This window comes from Chiloscyllium plagiosum, unplaced genomic scaffold (assembly GCF_037043375.1).
Source record: "Chiloscyllium plagiosum isolate Xiang-an unplaced genomic scaffold, Cpla_swu_hap1 HiC_scaffold_44, whole genome shotgun sequence".
In the NCBI taxonomy this organism is placed as follows: Eukaryota; Metazoa; Chordata; class Chondrichthyes; order Orectolobiformes; family Hemiscylliidae; genus Chiloscyllium; species Chiloscyllium plagiosum.
This window is the reverse complement of record NW_028270182.1, coordinates 8900646-8916077: the sequence shown is the minus strand read 5'-3', so window position 1 is coordinate 8916077 and position 15432 is coordinate 8900646. Positions and strand designations below refer to the sequence as shown.

At 48.0% G+C, this 15432-nt stretch overlaps 1 non-coding gene across 1 annotated transcript; it reads left to right on the top strand.

Annotated features, from left to right (window-relative positions):
* The first annotated feature begins 11198 nt into the window (after positions 1-11198).
* Positions 11199-11271, top strand: trnak-cuu (transfer RNA lysine (anticodon CUU)). The gene has a single exon. It is a non-coding gene; the product is annotated as a tRNA-Lys (tRNA).
* Positions 11272-15432: the final 4161 nt, after the last annotated feature.

Below are 15432 nucleotides of genomic sequence, written 5' to 3'. Positions count from 1 at the left end.
CACACTCCCACTCTGATCTCCAGCATCTTCAATCCTCACTTTCTCTCCTGCAGAGAGAGAGTGTGTGTCCCTGCAGTCTGATGGAGTGCAGCGACACACACTCTCTCTCTGCAGCCGCTCGCTTCACTGAGAGCTCCATGACCCAGTGCTGCTGGCTTTGCAGTCGACACTGGGGGAAGGGTATGGGCTGCACACACTCACAGACACAAACATTAACCTGCGGCTCTGTAAACCCGCCTGGGGCAGGGGAAGCGAGCCTGACTCCCCAGCAGCAGGTGCTTTGGGGGTGGGTGTCAATTTTATCACAAGCTCACACTCCAATTCGTTTATGAGTTATAAAAAAAAACCTACACAATCAGGAGTGAGACTCAAACCGTCAGTTCAAAAACAAGCTGCAACTTAAAATCAGCACCTGAGACCGCTCGGCCAGCCTGACCCATACTAACCTCGCCCCATTCCGTTGTCAATGTTCACACGAAGGCTCAGTCCAGTCAGTGTCTGCACACACCTCTCTGTTCACACAGACTTCTATCAAACTCTCTCACTCACCCACATTCCAGCCTGTTGCTTTGTCAGCCCCTCTCCGGTACAAATATACTCAAACAATGATGCTTTGTCCCCCCTCTGCCCTGAAGGACCCCGTCTCGCCAATCAAGTCTTGCAGCAGAGCTCCTGGAGACCTGAGCAAAGAGCCTTTCCCATCCAGGCCACTAGTGGGCCCCTGTGCACTTACATTGAACTGGGCACCACACTCAGTCTCTCACACACACACAGTCACACATACTCACATAGACACACATTAAGGCAGCTTCTCACTCACTCAACGCATCCCCAGTGCTTGTCTCCTTTGACATCTCACACTGTCCCAGTTCTGGATGGGACAGTCGGGACAATACCTCAAGAGTGAGGTGTCAGAGTTTTGGCCAGCTCCATGAGGGAGGAGAAAAGCCGAAGATGAAAGACGATGTTCCCACCCAGGATCAAACTGGTAACTTTTCGCATGTAATGTGAACATGATAACCACTACACTATGGAAACCGCGTGGTTGTTGGAACTTTGTACATGTCCCTTCCTGCCTGTACCTGTGAACAGGTACAATCTCTGGGGTGGAACTGTGACACTCCTCCTGACTTCAGTTGTGAAAGAGGTAGACTTGCCTCTTTTGAACAATCACAGGCAGATGGATAGAGCATTTCACTTCCTCCCAGCTGCTTTGACTAGTGTATTTCTCCTCCATACCCAGTGAGGTCTGTGCTGTGTCATCAAATGTCAGAAAGACATTTTGCAAATAGAAGCAGTAGATTGAGCTGCTGCAGGTATTTGTGGTTTGTCAGTGCAGTGTGTTCGGTTGGAGCTGTGCCTTCACAAGATAGAGTTAAAAATCTCACAACACCAGGGTATAGTCCACCAGGTTTATTTGGAAGCAATGGCTTTTGAATGTTGCTCCTTCATCAGGTAGCTGTGGAGCAGGATCATAAGACACAGAATTTATAGCAAACGATCAGTGTCATGCAACCGAAATAATATATTGAACAAACCTAGATTGCTGTTAGGTCTTTCATCGTTCAGAGTGGGTTGCAGGTTTCGCTTCATTAATGTGTAAATCCCACAACTTCTTTGAAGTCTCATTCTCAAGATAACAAGGTTTTATGAATAAAAGGTGAATTCTCAGCTCAGACAATGCATTGAAGGTGTGAGGCAAAGTGCGTGTGAGAGTGTGATGGAGTATTAGTCTGTGAGAGGGTATGTGCGTGGGTGTGTCTGCGGGGGGATGTGTGTGTTTGTGTGTGTGTGAGAGTCTCAGCCGGGACCTTGAGCTCATGTCACACTATAGGTGACCCCACTACGCTATACATTCTCTCATACACACACTCACAAATACAGAGACAGACACACTCTTACATACTCACACACTCACGCAGACCCTCCATCATACACATCATGCCCCTCACCTGATGAAAGAACAGCACTCTGAAAGCCAGTGCTTCCAAATAAACCTGCTGGACTATAACCTGGTGTTGTGTGATTTTTAACTTTGTACACTCCAACAATGGCATCTCCAAATCATTGTTGATGGAGAGCTCATGCTCAACACGTCAATTCTCCTGCTCCTCAGATGCTGCCTGACCGGCTGTGCTTTTCCAGCAGCACACCATTTTACTCTGATCTCCAGCATCTGCATCTGTGTGGAATGCTCTGCCCCAGAGGGCAGTGAAGCCCAGTGTCTGAATTCATTTAAGAAAGAGTTGGATAGAGCTCTCAAGGATAGTGGGATCAAGGATTATGGAAATAAGGCAGGAACAGGATACTGATTAAGGATGATCAGCCATGATCATACTGAATGGTGGTGCAGGCTCGAAGGGGTGGTCAAGGGGGACTGAGCTGCTGATTGAAAAGGAAGGCTTCACCAAACATGAACCTTGAACACACAACCTTAATCCTTGGGTTTAAAAATCTCATATTCTACTGACTGAGGCAGCCGGCCATACATTACCAACTCCTGTTACTGCGAGTCCGAAATTAAAACCAATATAATGTACAACGCACAGCTTGGATTGGCTAAAATCCATCCAAGCCCCTACCCCTGCTGCTACTGTGGGAACCTGCAATCAGACCCCTCCCACACACTCCTACATTCACAACCTGCAGCATTCCCACCGTCACACCGGCCAAGCTCACACACACACACACACACTCACATACACAGACACACACACACATATACACACACACAGACACACACACAGACACAGATACACACACAGACACACACACATACACGCACAGCCACACACACACAGACACACACAGACACACACATACATACACACAGACACACATACACACACACATATACACACACAAATACACACACAAACACATACACAGATCCACATACACACACACATACACATACACACATACATACACAGATACACACACACATATACAGACACATACACACACAGACACACATACACACACAGACACACACACACACATACACATACACTCACAGACACACAATACACCTACACACACATACACACACACAGACACACAGACACACATACACATACACACACACACATACACACACATACACAAACACACAAACACACACACAGCGAGAAAGATAAAAACACACAGAATGAAGGACAGTGAGAGAGAGAGAAAGTGAGAGAGGGAGATATGGAGACACAAATCGAGACAGAGAGGGAGACATAGGGAGACAGAGATACAGAGTGGAAGATACAGAGAGAGAGAGGGAGAGGAGAGAGAGATCCAGAGATATAGAGAGTCTTGGTGTATGAGTCTGCACATAGTCAATGTCCCGGAGCTGAGATTGTATCTATTCTCTGTGAATTGAAGGGCTTCTCCCTGGCAGGAAGGGACATGTACAAGAGCGTTGCTTCAGCACAGTTTCCATTGTGTAGTGGTTATCACATTCGCCTCACAAACGAAAAGTCCCCAGTGAGATTCTGTGTGGGAACATTATGCCTCACGTCCTGCCTTTCTCTTCCCTCAGGGAACTGGCCCAAACTCACACATCTCCTATCTGAAGGACAATGTGAGATCTGCAGAAGCTGGAGATCAAAGTCAGGAATGATCAGAGGAAGAGCTCATGCCCAAAATGTTGATTCTCCTGCTCCTCAGGTGTTGCCTGGCCTGCTGTGCTTTTCCATTGCCACGCTCTCCACTGTGATGCCACATGCAAAGCTGAGAATTGATACCTCATAGCAGGAGATGTGAGGCGGTGTCAGTGAGGTCAAGGGAGATTGCAGAGCAGCACATCTGTGGGAGGAAACCGTAGGGAACCCACCCAGACACGGGGAGAATGTGCAAACTCCAACACAGGCAGTCGTTCGAGGCTGGAATCAAACCTGGGACCCTGGTGCTGTGAGGCAGCAGTGCTAACCACTGAGCCACCGTGCTGCCCAGACCTACTCTCAAGTTATTCTTTTTCATTTAATATACTTAAAGGACCTCTTTGGAATCACCGTAATATACTCAGCGAAGGCTATCTCATGCTCCATGTTCACCCTCCTGATTTCCTTCTTCAGTAAACTCCTGTATCCCCTGTGTCCCTCCAGAGATTCCCATGATTCCAGCTGTATGTACCTGAGCCACGCCTCCTTTTTTCTGGTCAGAGCCTCAATATCTCTTGTCATCCAGAGATCCCTATTCCTGCCAATGTTGCCCTTCACACTCACAGGAACCTCTCCATAACTATTTTAACATTAATAGAACAATGGTCACTGGTCCCAAAGTGCTCTCCCACTGTCACCTCCCTCACCTATCCGGCCCTATTTCCCAAGTGTCGGTTGAGTTTTGTCACTTCCCATGTAGAACCCTTTATATACTGCTTGAGGAAACTTTCCTGAATGCACTTAACAAATTGCACCTCATCGAAGCCCTTAACGCTATGTTGGGAAAATTAAAATCCCCTACTGTGACAACACGATTCCTTTCTCAAGTCTCCCTACTCTCCCTGCATATTTACTCCTCCTATTTCTGTACGTGTTTGTCTCCCCAGTAATGTCACCATCCTCTTCTTATTTCACAGCTCTGCCCACAAAGCCTCATTAAATAATCCTTCAGATATATTGGCGAAACAGGATGCCAACTTATGGAATGTTTCAGAGAACATGTGCAGGACACACACTCTAAACAACCATACCGACCTGTGGCCAACCACTTCAACTACCCCTGCCTCTCTGCCAATGACATGCAAAGTTAAAAATCACACAACATCAGGTTATAGTCCAACAGGTTGTGCTACCACCTGATGAAGGAGTGGTGTTCCGAAAGCTAGTGCTTCCAATTAAACCTGTTGGACTATAACCTAGTGTTGTGTGACTTATAACTTTGTCCACCCCAGTCCAACACCGACATCTCCTAATAAGGACATGCAAGTCCTGGGCCTTCTCCACCACCAAATCCGAGCCAACCAGTGATTGGAGGAAGAATGCCTCATCTTCCACCTTGGAACCTACCAACCACATAGAATCAATGCCAATTTCAGCAGTTTCCCAATCTCCCCTCCCCCAACCTTATCCAATATTGAACCCTCCAACTCAGCACCACCCTCTTGAACTGTCCTATCCGCTCCGCACTCTGCTCCAAACTATCACCATTACCTTCCACTCCATCTACCTATCATTCCCAGCTACCTTCCTACCCAACCCTACTCCCCCTCCCATTTATCTTTCAGCTCCTATGGGCCACTCCCACCCCCACATTCCTGATGAAGGGCTTATGCTCAAAATGTTGATTCTTCTGCTCCTCGGATGCCGCCTGACCTGCTGTGCTTTTCCAGCATGATCCTTTTGACAATGTTCTACATCGATCTCCTTCAGTGCTTCACCTCACCACCAATAACCCGCACCCCCCCACCGACCACCCTGCTGGAGGGGAGCTAGCCCAAACATCTGCTGGGAAATTATTCAACCTCATTTGATGGACCAGGCGGAATTGTTTAGGGCCACAGTGGAGGAGAGGGGTAGTGTGGATTAATTGTTTGAGAATATTTGTGCCCCCATTGTCTAACAAAGCAATAGGTTGGAAACTGTGTGTATGAGAGAGAGAGTATTTGATAGATGTGAGTGTTTATGTGTGTGTGAACTGATACTGCCGGGACTGAAACTCTAGACAAAAGCCTTGCCTCACACATGTCTGTTAAACTAGTCCTGACCCTCTCTTTAAACCAATGCCCTCTAGTATTTGACAGTTCCACTCTGGTGAAAGGGACTCTGACTATCCACCCTATCCATGCTCCTCATAATTGTATATACTCTGATGTTGAAAGAAGAAGCAAGGTGAGGGAGCATTTAATGAATGGCAGGACACTGGGTAGCTCACACGAACAGAAAGATCTTGGGTGTAATTGTTTACTGATACAGTACAACTTAGGAACAGGCCCACCAATTCTGCGCCAATTCCTAACCCGAATTTAGATCCATTCCTCATTGCCCATGTTCATGTGTCCATGTGCCTTAATCATTGCTAACAGGCCTGCATTCCCCACCTCCATTGACACCCACCTCCCTCTGAGTGAAAAGATTTCCCTTCACTTCTTCCCTAAACCTGCCTCCTCACACCTTGAACCAACACCCTCTTGTAGTTGACCTGTCCGATGCCTCCGCTATCCACACTATCTATGTCTCCCATAACTTTGTATAGTTCCATCAGGTCACCCCCTCGACCTCCGTCTTGCCAGTGAAGTCAATGTGAGTTTAAAATCAAACTTCACATCCCTGAAGACAGCACAGCATCTGATTTAGGATGGTAAAGGTGGCACATGGGACGCTCTGCTTTCATCAGTCATGGCTGAGCGGATAAGAACTAGGCCTCAATCCGGTAATAGGCCTCAACCGGTAGTAGGCCTTACCATCACCATGGTGACCAGCAGCCAGACTCCATGGTTTGGGTTGCGGGACCCTTCCTCGGAACTGAAGGTAGCTCATAAAAGGATGGTTTTTTACAGTACGCAGCATGATTGGGAGAATTAAATGATAGAGATCAAAGAGAAAGAGAGAATTTATGTGGAGTCAGTTGATGAAAGAGGAAGTGAACGGTGCTCAAAGTTTAAAGATGGGAATAAGTGAAGACTGCAGATGCTGGAGATCATAGTCAAGACTGTGGTGCTGGAAAAGGACAGCAGGTCAGGCAGCATCGGAGGAGCAGGAGGTCAGCGTTTTGGGCAAAATCCCTTCATCAGGAATGAGGATTGTGAGCGAACGGGATGGAGAGATAAATGGGAGGGGGAGTGGGGTTGGGGGTACGGTAACTGAAAGTGCAATATGTAGATTGAGTTGGGGTAATGATGATAAGTCAGAGAGGAGGGTGGAGTGGATAGGTGGGAAGGAAGATGGACAGGGTAGGACAGGTCAAGAGGGCTGACTGAAAAGGTTGAATATGGGATAAGGTGTGGGGGGGGAGGGGGGAAATGAGGAGACTGGTGAAATCCACATCCCGTGTGGTTGGAGGGTCCCAATGCGGAAGATGAGGTGTTCTTCTTCCAGTCTTCGGGTGGTTAGGGTGGATTGACCATGCTCAATACCCGATAGTCTGCAGGCTAGATGGATTAACTGTGATAACTGTGGGTTATGACTCGATGACTCTCCTTTGACATGTTGTGCTGTCCCAGTTCTGCATTGAACGAGGTGGCAGGACAGTAAGGGAAAAGAATAGTGAGGTGTATGAGTTGGGCCAGTTCTGTGCCTCTGTCTATCTCTGTATCTCCCTCTCTGTCTCTGTATTTGTATCACCCCTGTCTCTCTCTCTCTCACTCTGTATTTTTCTCTCTCTGAATCTCCCTCGATATCTGTCTCGCTATCTCCCTGTCTGTCTGCATCTCCCTCTGTCTGTATTTCTCTCGCTGATTCTCTCCCTCGCTCTCTCTCTCTCTCTGTTCCCACTCACTCTGTGTCTGTATTTCTTACTGTGTACCTGCCTCTCTCTCTCTGTGTCTGAGAGACAGTGTGAAAGCTGCAGGTTGCGAGAAAGACCTTAAGACACTGGAGCAGAAATTAGGCCATTCGGCCCGTCGAGTATGTTCTGCCATTCAATCCTGGCTGATAGGTTCCTCAACCCCTTTCTCCCGCGTTGTGGAGCCAGTGGCGTGGATGTGTCAATGTGGCCGAATTGGAGAGAAGTGTGTGGGCTGTTACTGCGTGGACTGAGCCTTCCGGTGAGAATGTTACATGATTGCCGAGTGGTTTCCGGTGCTGTATTCAGATCACATCCTCTCCTGGGGCGTGGGCTCCCATCCCACTCCCTCCAATTCACTGACCTTGTCATCAAATTGACACTATCTCTTCCCCCAGGCCAGGATTTGAGGTACCGCTGCTTCAGGACGATTTACAAAAACCACCCTTCAATGTTTGTGGCTGGGAGTGACTGTGACTACATGCAGCCTCTGTGTCGACAGAAAAGGCAGCAGCACTCGGTTATGGAGCTCTTATAAAAGAGAGAGCCTGTGTGTCGCTGCACTCCATCAGACTGCAGAGAGAAACGAGCGTCTACTTAAAGTCAGATCCATGCCAGAGGCAAAGTGGAAATGCTTCGGGTGGGGTGGAGTGTTTTTAACAGGGAACGTCTGACCCAACGTGGGGCTCCAATCCACGACCTTGAGATTAAAAGTCATATGCTCTACCGACTGAGCTGGCTGGGCGCTACACCAGGGAGTGTGTTTGCCTTTTCTGGTTGTGGTCAATCTGCGTCCACCACTTATCCAGTAATGTTTTCTGTGTTAAATGCAAAAGTGATGCTACTGCTGCTATGGATCGGAAATTAAAATCATAATATCTTACAATCCGCAGGTTGGATTTGACAAAAGGCATCCAGGCTCCTCCTCCTGCTGCTGTCGGGGGAACCTGCAATCACCTCCCTCCCACACACTCACCACCGGCCACACACACATAAACAGAGAGAGAGAGAGAGACTCTTGCTGTCTGAGTTTGCACAACTCCACAGAGAAACCGCAACAATCCCAGGGCTGAAATTGGATAAATTACGCCTGGTTCGCAGGGCGCCCCCAGGCAGGAAGGGACATGTACAAACGATGTATTGCTGAATTGTTTCCATAGTGTAGTGGTTATCACGTTCGCTTCACACGCGAAAGGTCCCCAGTTCGATCCTGGTTGGGAACATTTTCGAGCAGTACCGCACAGCAGAACAAGATGTTCTGAACACGATGCCGACCAATGCTCCTCATATATGCACCCTCAAATTTCTGGGACCATATGCATATCCAGCTGTCTCCTAAATTTGCATAACTGCTGCTGGCAACCCATTCCATGCTCTCACAACTCTCTGTGTGAAGACTCCACTTCTGACATCCTCTCTCGACTTTCCTCCAACCAGCTTCAAACTGTGACCTCGTGTTAGCCATTTCTGCCCTGGAAACTAATCTCTGGCTATCGACTTTATCTATGCCTCTCATTATCTTGTCTACCTCAATTAGGTCCCCTCTCCTCCTCCTTTTCTCCAATGAAAAAAGTCCGAGCTCAGTCAACCTCTCTTCATAAGATAAGCCCTCCAGTCCAGGCAACATCCTGGTCAATCTCCTCTGAACCCTCTCCAAAGCATCCACATCTTTCCTATAATAGGGTGACCAGAACTGGACGCAGTATTCCAAGTGCGGTCTAACCAAAGCTTTATAGAGCTGCAACAAGATCTCACCACTCTTAAACTCAATCCCGCTGTTAATGAAAGCCAAAACACCAGCTGCTTTCTTAACAACCCTGTCCACTTGGGTGGCCATTTTAAGGGATCTATGTACCTGCACACCAAGATTCCTCTGTTCCTCCACACTGCCAAGAATCCTATCCTTAATCCTGTACTCAGCTTTCAAATTCAACCTTCCAAAATGCATCACCTCGCCTCGCATCACCTTCCAAAATGCATCACCTTGCATTTTATTAATGACTTGGATGACGGAGTCGAAGGGTGGGTCAGTAAATTTGTAGATGATACGAAGATTGGTGGAGTTGTGGATAGTGAGGAGGGCTGTTGTCGGCTGCAAAGAGACTTAGATATGATGCAGAGCTGGGCTGAGGAGTGGCAGATGGAGTTCAACCCTGCCAAGTGTGAGGTTGTCCATTTTGGAAAGACAAATAAGAACGCGGAATACAGGGTTAACGGTAGGGTTCTTAGTGAGGTGGAGGAACAGAGGGATCTTGGGGTCTATGTTCATAGATCGTTGAAAGAGCTTGTAAGAAGGCCTATGGTGTATTAGCATTTATTAGCAGAGGGAGTGTATTCAAGAGTCGTGAAGTGATGTTGCAACTGTACAGGACTTTGGTTAGGCCACATTTGGAGTACTGTGTGCAGTTCTGGTCACCTCACTTGAGGAAAGATGTGGAAGCTTTGGAGAGGGTGCAGAGAAGATTTACCAGGATGTTGCCTGGAATGGTGAATAGGTCGCACGAGGATAGGTTGAGAGTGCTCGGCCTTTTCTCGTTGGAACGGCGAAGGATGAGGGGTGACTTGATAGAGGTTTATAAGATGATCAGAGGAATAGATAGAGTAGACAGTCAGAAACTTTTTCCCCAGGTGCAACAGAGTGTTACAAGGGGATATAAATTTAAGATGAAGGGTGGAAGGTATAGGGGAGATGTCAGGGGTGGGTTCTTTACCCAGAGAGTGGTGGGGGCATGGAATGCGCTGCCTGTGGGAGTGGTAGAGTCAGAATCTTTGGTGACCTTTAAGTGGCAATTAGATAGGTACATGGATGGGTGCTTAAGCTAGGACAAATGGTCGGCACAACATCGTGGGCCGAAGGGCCTGTTCTGTGCTGTATTGTTCTATGTTCTATGTTCTATTTATCCAGGTTGAACTCCATCTGCCACCTCTCAGCCCATCTCTGCATCCTGTCAATGTCCCACTGCAGCCTACAACTGCCCTCTATACTGTCAACGACACCTCCAACCTTTGTGTCCTATGCAGCAGAACTTTTTCTTCCTTTCGGGAAACGGGCCCAAACTCACACATTCCCCCATCCGAAGCTGAGAATTGATTCCTGGCGTCAGGGTCAGTGAAAGGTCAAGGGAATGTGCGGAGTGGGTCAGAGAGCTGTTGGAAAGAAGATGCATGTTTGAAAACACCTCGGTCACCCAACCTGGAACTTGGAGCCTCATCCCTGAGATCCAGGCTCTCTCTCATTGTTGGAGAGAATTGAGGGCTGGAGATCAGAGTCCTGAATGTGGTGCTGGAAAAGCACAGCAGGTCAGGCAGCATCAGGAGCAGGAGAATCAACGTTACAGGCATTCCCTTAATCAGGAATGAGGATTGTGAGCCAACAGGGTTGAGAGATAAATAGGAGGGAGAGTGGGAGTTGGGGTGGGGGAAAGGTAGCTGAAATGGGTTTGGGGGTAATGGTGCGAGGTCAGAGAGGAGGGTAGAGCGGATAGGTGGGAAGGACGATGGACAGGTGAGAAACGTAAGGAGGGCAGTGTCAAATTGATGGCTCATGGGATGGGGGCGGCGCCTGGCGAGGCCAGAGGGTGTTACCCAACCCTAATTGCCCCTTGAACTGAGTGGCTTGGTGGCGACACAGAGCTATGTAGACTCAGACTGTGAGAGTCACTCTTTCTCTCTGTGGATGTGTGGCTTGCAGAGAGTGTATGGGGGGGGGGGGAGCTAAATGCCAAATCCCCCCCCCAGCAGTAGCTACAACGGCACCCACGGGGAGTGCCCGGCTAGCTCAGTCGGTAGAGCATGAGGCTCTTAACCTCAGGGTCGTGGGTTCGAGCCCCACGTTGGGCGTATGCTGCTTTTTCAAAACTCCACACCCCCCTCCGATCAGCTTTCTCCCATTTGGACGTGCCTTGATCTTTTACTGGTCTGAGTCAATCAGGAGGTTCAATACTCCCGGGTTCCTCTCACTCACCCACATTCCAGCCTGTTGCTTTGTCAGATCCCCTTGGGTACAAATGTACACAAACAGTGATGCTTTAACACGTCTCGCCAATCCAATTTTGCAACAGGGCTCAGAGAGACTTGAGCAATGTGCATTTCACAGCCAGGCCACTAGGGGGCCCCTACACTATTACATTGAACTGGGCACCACACTCAATCTCTCTCTCACACACACACACACACAGTTATACACACGGACACGAAGGGGGTTTCTCACTCACTCAGCGCTGCCTTTGCACACTTCCCACGGACTCATGTTGCTGTCCATTCCCATTTAACCATCCCCTCAGCGAGAACCCCTCCACCAACCTCCGCCACCTTGGACTAAATATGCAAAATGGTCTATTAGCACACCCGTAACGTTCTGGACAACAGCTCTCTCCCATTTGGTCGCGCCTGGAGTTTTTACTGGTCCGAGTCAATCAGGAGGTTCAATACTCTCGGGTCCCTGATGAAGGGCTTCTGCCCGAAACGTCGACTCTCCTGCTCCTCGGACGCTGGCGGACCGGCTGTGCTTTTCCAGCACCACACACTTCCACTCTGACCTCCAGCATCTGCAGTCCTCACTTTCTCCTAAATTCTCCCTGCAGTCTGATGGAGTGCAGCGACACACACACTCTCTCTCTGCAGCCGCTCTCTTCACTGAGAGCTCCATTGGCTTTACCATCGACACTGGGGGGAGGGTGTAGGCCGGACACACAGAGGCTGCACTCACTCGCGGACACAAACATTAACCTGTAAAACCGCCTGGGGCAGGGGAAGCGAGTCTGACTCCCCAGCAGCAGGTGCCTTGGGGGGTGGTGGTGGGTGTCAGTTTTATCACAAGGTCACACTCCAGTTCGTTTTGGAGTTTACAAAAAATTACACCCATACAATCAGGAGTGAGACTCAAACCGCCAGGTCAAAGACAAGCTGCAGCTTAAATCAGCACCTGAGACCGCTCGGCCAGCCTGACACATACTAACCACACCCCATTCCGTGATCAACGTTCACACGAAGGCTCAGTCCAGTCAGTGTCTGCACACACACCTGTACACACGGACGTCTATCAAACTCTCTCACTCACCCACATTCCAGCCTGTTGCTTTGTCAGACCCCCTTGGGTACAAATGTACTCAAACAGTGATGCTTTATTCCCACCTCTGGACTGAAGGAGCCCGTCTCGCCAATCAAATCTTGCAACAGGGCTCAGAGAGACTTGAGCAATGTGCATTTCACAGCCAGGCCACTAGGGGGCCCCTACACTATTACATTGAAGTGGGCACCACACTCAATCTCTCTCTCTCACACACACACACAGTCACACACAGTTACACACACAGACCACACGGACACGAAGTGGGTTTCTCACTCACTCAGTGCTGCCTTTGCACACCTCCCACGGGCTCATGTTGCTGTCCATTCCCATTTAACCATCCCCTCAGCGAGAACCCCTCCACCAACCTCCGCCACTATGGACTAAATATGCAAAATGGTCTCCTGAATGAATACCAGAAGAAGCTGCCTTCCCATTGGGGAGTTCATACACCTCATTTGGAGGAGGGTCGGGTTCGATAACAGGATGGGAAAGACACTTTGTTCAAGTCTCCAGGGGCCCTGCTGTTATGGAAAATAAAGAGAATGAAAGCATGGGAAAGGGTTAAAGCATGTGGAAGTGGAGGAAGGTGTCTGAGATGGTCCAGGTGAACCTGAGGTCAGGGTGGAAGGTGTTCATGAAGTTGATGAACTGTTCAACCTCCTTGTGGGAGCACGAGGTGGCGCCAATACAGTCATCCATGTAGTGGAGGAAAAGATGGCAAATGGTGCCAGATTTACTTCGGAAGATGAACTGTTTCATCTACCTGATGAACAGACAGGTATAGCTGGGGCACATGCGGGTGCCCATCGCTACCCCATTAGTCTGAAGGATTCAAAGGAGAGGGCATGTTTTTGGGGTGATAACTCAGCTCTGCTTCACACTGGGCTGAACAGGGAATGGGTTGATGCTGGAGCTTCCTCACACACTCAGCGCTGCCTTGACACCCCCCCCACTGGCTCATGTTCCTGTCCATTCTCATTTATCCAAACCCTTCAGCGGGAGACCTCCCTCTTCCTCCAGCATGGACTAAATGGGAAGAATGGTCACATCAATGAATTTCTTTTCTCTGAGTTGAGGAGCTTATAATCTCCTGGTTATATATTTTTTGAAATTCTCCTGGTTATTTTTTTTTACCTCACACTACTGCCAAACAGCGGAAATGCTTATTATTGATCTGCACTGTGAATGCAAGAAGAAGCTCACCTCCCATTAGGGAGTGCAAACACCTCATCTGGTGGAGGGTCGGGAGAAGTGAGAAATAAGGGAGTGTTGCTGAACAAAGAGACCTTGGAGTACAGGTTCATAGCTCCTTGAAAGTGGAGTCACAATTAGATAGGATAGTGAAGGCAGCGTTTGGTATGTTTTCCTTTATTGGTCAGAGTATTGAGTACAAGATTTGGGAGATCATGTTGCGGCTGTGCAGGAGTTTGGTGAGGTCGCTTTTGGAATATTGTGCGCAATTCTGGACTCCTAACTTTCAGAAAGATGTGAAAATTGAAAGGGTTCAGAAAAGATTCACAAAGATGTTGCCAGGATTGGAGGATTTGGGCTATAGGGTGAGGTTGAATAGGCTGGGGCTGTTTTCTCTGAAGCATCAGAGGCTGAGGAGTGACCTTATCGAGGTTTATAAAATCATGAGGGGCATGGATAGGATAAATAGAGAAAGTCTTTCCCCTGGGTTGGGTGAGTCCAGAACTCTAGGGCATAGGTTTAGGATGAGAGGGCAAAGTTATAAAAGGGACCTAAGAGGCAATGTTTTCATGCAGAGGGTGGTATGTATATGTAATGAGCTGCCAGAGTAATGTTGGAGGGTAGTACCGTTACAACATTTAAAAGGCATCTGGATGGGTATATGAATAGGAAGGGTTTGGAGGGTTATGGGCCGGATGCTGGCAGGTGAGACTCGATTGGGTTGGGATATCTGGTCGGCATGGACGGGTTGGACCGAAGGGTCTGTTTCCGTGTTGTACATCTCTATGACTGACTCTAAAACTTACAACAAAAGACCACAGTGTCGTGCAACTGAAATGATATATTGAACAAACCTAGATTGCTGCTAAGTCTTTCATCATTCAGAGTGGGTTGCAGGTTTCGGTTCATTAATATGTAAATTCCACAACTTCTTTGAAGTCTCTTTTTTGAGATAACAAGGTTTTATATAAAAAAGGTGAATTCTCAGCTCAAACAATGCATTGAAGGTGTGAGGTTAGAGTCTGTCTGTATACCAATTTTGAGTCAGTCTGGTTCCATTTCCAAAGTGGAAATTTTAAAATATCACATGGATTGAATGCCCGCATTGACTCCCTGAGGATTGTGTGCTGTCTGAGCAAAATAGAATATGTCTGCAAACATAATTCTACAAATTCAAATTCACCCCATAGACTTATATATGTGTGTGTGCCCGCATGAGAGTGTTTCCTTGAGTGTGTGCATGTGAGTGCGCATGAGAGTGTGTTTGTGTGTGTGCTTAGTAAAGTGTGTGTATTTGTGGTTGGCCAGTGCAGTGCGTTTGTAGCTGTGCCTTCACAAGATAGGGTTAAAAATCTCACAACATCAGGATATAGTCCAACAGGTTTATTTGGAAGCAATAGCTTTTGAATGCTGCTCCTTCATCATGTAGCTGTGGAGCAGGATCATAGGACACAGAATTTATAGCAAAAGATCACACTGTCATGCAACTGAAATGATATATTGAACAAACCTAGCTTGCTGTTCAGTCCTTCATCGTTCAGAATGGGTTGCAGATTTCGGTTCATTTATGCATAAATCCCAGAACTTCTTTGAAGTCTCATTCTCGAGATAACAAGGTTTTATATACAAAAAACGAATTCACAACTAAGACAATCCAATGAAGGTGTGAGGTGAGAGTCTGTCTGTATCCCAATCTTGTCCATTGCTCTCGATGTGGTCTCCTCGATATTGGGGAGACA